Here is a 3,011-nt window from a genome sequence, read left to right as displayed (position 1 = left end):
TACATACACACTAAAATAAAAACCAAACCAAACCCAAACAAAAAATAACCAGTTGCCAGTGAGTTGATTCTGACTCGTAGTAACTTCATGTGTTGCAGAATAAAAAGGCACTCCACAGGGTTTTCAAGGCTGTGACCTTTTGGAAGCAGATCGTCAGGCCTTTCTTCTGAGGTGCCTCTGGGTGTGTTTTCACCACCAACGTTTTGGTTAGTAGTGTGGTACTCAACTATTTGTGGCACTCATGGGGTGCTATATACCCACTGAACTGGCTAAAATTAGAGACTGATAATAACAAGTGTTTGTGAGGAAGTGGAGCAGTTGTAACTCTCATGCATCATTGATGGAATGCAAAAATGGTACATCCATTCTGGACAAAAGTCTGGCATTTAAAAAGTAAGATTAATTCCATATGACACACTTCCATATGACACAGCGATTTCATTCCCAGCTATTTACCCAACAGAAATGAAAACATATGTTCACAATGGGATTTGCACTCAAATGTACATAGCAGATTTGTTTATAATAACTCATGCTGGAAATAACTCAAGTGTCCACAAGCAAGTGAATGGATAAATACATTGTAGTATATTTATATAGTGAAAAACTACTCAGTAATAAAAATGACTGAATTACAACTACACACAGCAGCATCGACGAATTAAAAAGAAAAACAACAAAACAACCCAAACCCCAAAAATATACGAGTGAAAGATGCCAGGCACAAACAATACACACCATGCAATTCCATTTATAGGAATTCCTAGAACAGGCAAAACGAATTGAGGGTTATAGAGGTTACCTGGAACCTGGTGCAGGGCAGGAGGCATTGACTGTGAAGGGATGTGAAGAAACTTTTCGGAGTAATAGAAATGTTTTATAGCTTGATTGTGGTCCTACATAGGTGTATCTGTTCATCAAAACTCGTCAAACCATGCAGTTAAAATAGATGTTTAATTACATGTAAATATTCCCTCAGTAGAGTATTAAAAAATCTGAGGTAAAGTCATCCCAGGTAGAGGAAAGGCTGAGCTGTTGTCTCCCACCATTGTCAACTCAGAAGAGATCAAAGCTCTTTTAAGAATAGGGACCCAGGTCACTGTCCCGAAAGGCCACTTCCGATCCAGCTATGCTGCAGAGCAAATGCTTTGTATGTTCTGTCCTGTTTCCAACCATGTCAGAATTCTAACCTGTTATTACTTGCTATTCATTTATCCCTCTCTTTTGGGTATTCACCTGTCCTTATCTCCAGGCTACTTCTCCCCTAATCTGCTAGTCCTGGTACTGATTACCCAACATTTGTCCCATTCTTTGGTGGCTGCTCTTGCTTTCCAGCCACTGGCCTAAAATCTCTATTCCATCCTTCTCTGATTTTGACATATATTCATCACAGTTTGATTCTTTGTAATACAAGTATACCTCCAGCCTCCCCCCATCACCTTCAAGGGCTAGTTTCTTCTTGAATAGAGTTGGAAAGTGAGAGCTTTTATCTTAGATACTTCTAGAACTGTATATTTGGAAGCTATTCCTCAGTGCCAAGTGCTGTTTCCTACCATTTCCATCTCTGTAGGTCTTGATTCACTTCTCTGAATCATTTGGACCCTGCCTCTTTCCATGAGCATCAGAGAAAAGCTTGACATGACTCAAGGCATTCCCTGTTAGTGACTGTCTCTTTATTCTTTACAACACTGCCACTCAAGAGTGGATGGGTGCTTCTAGTATATATATATTTTAAAGTGCTAATGTAATCAAAGGACATTATAATGTAGGAAGAAAATGACTTAAAATTGATCACTGCATATGGTCTTTTGACATGTTGACACCTTGTGGGCTCACTTCTTGTTCCTAACATGTTTCCTTGGCCTTTAGATTCCTTCCTCCATCCCTTCTTTCCTCCCTAAAGTTTTCTTTTTTCCTTTTCTCCTTCTCTTCCTTCCTCCTTTCTTACCTTACTATCTTTTTTTTTAAATTGTAGTAAAAATATACATAATAGAACATTTACCAATTCAACATTTTTACACGAACAATTCAGTGACACTGATTACGTTAATCACGTGCAACCATCATCAGTATCTTTTGCCAAATTTTCCATCATCATAAACAGACACTCAGTGCTTCCTAAACAATGGCTCCCCCTTTCCTCCTCCCTCCTGCCCCTGGTAACCACTAATAAATGTAGGTCTCTATGCATTTATCTATTCTAGATGTTTCACATAAGTGGGAGCATACAATATTTGTCCTTTTTGTGATTGGCCTACTTCACTTAGCATAATGTTTTCAAGGTTCATTCATGTTGTAGCATGATTGCCTTACTATCTCTTAATGAAAAATATAGTACAAATACAGAATTGAGCATAAAATGTTAATGTGGCATTCAGTGAAATGTTGTAAATTGAGCACTTGTATAACAAGAACTTACTCAAAAAACAAAAACAAAAACAAAACCAAGCCCATTGCCATCAAGTCAATTCCAACTCACAGTGACCCTATAGGACGGAGTAGAACTGTCTCCATAGAGTTTCCAAGGAGCGCTTGGTGGATTTGAACCATAGCATTTAACCACTACACCACCAGGGTATCCAAGCACTTAGGTCAATAAATAGTACAGCTAGACCCCTAGAAGGTCACTTCTTGATTGCAACCCTCTCCATGCCTGGAGGTAGGCACTACCTTGACTTTTAGTTCTTTATGATTTACCACTTAGTCATGTATCCATAAAAATACAATTTGTTTTCCTTGATTTGGCCTTAAATGGAATCTCTCTGGAAGTTTTCTTTTGTATATGAGCTATTTTGTTCAGCATTATGTTTTTGAGATGTATTGATGTTCTGTGTAGCTGCAGCCCATTCATTTTTGGTGCTGCAGAGTATTCCATTGTATGACTTACACCAGAAATCATTTGTCCATTATACTCTTAATGGACGTTTGGTTTGTTCATAATTTTAGAGATTATCAACAATGCTTCTATCAACATTTTTGTACAAGTATCTTGGGGTACAAGTACATGAATT

This window comes from Elephas maximus, chromosome 4 (genome assembly GCF_024166365.1).
Source record: "Elephas maximus indicus isolate mEleMax1 chromosome 4, mEleMax1 primary haplotype, whole genome shotgun sequence".
Lineage (NCBI taxonomy): Eukaryota > Metazoa > Chordata > Mammalia > Proboscidea > Elephantidae > Elephas > Elephas maximus.
This window is presented reverse-complemented; position numbering follows the sequence as displayed.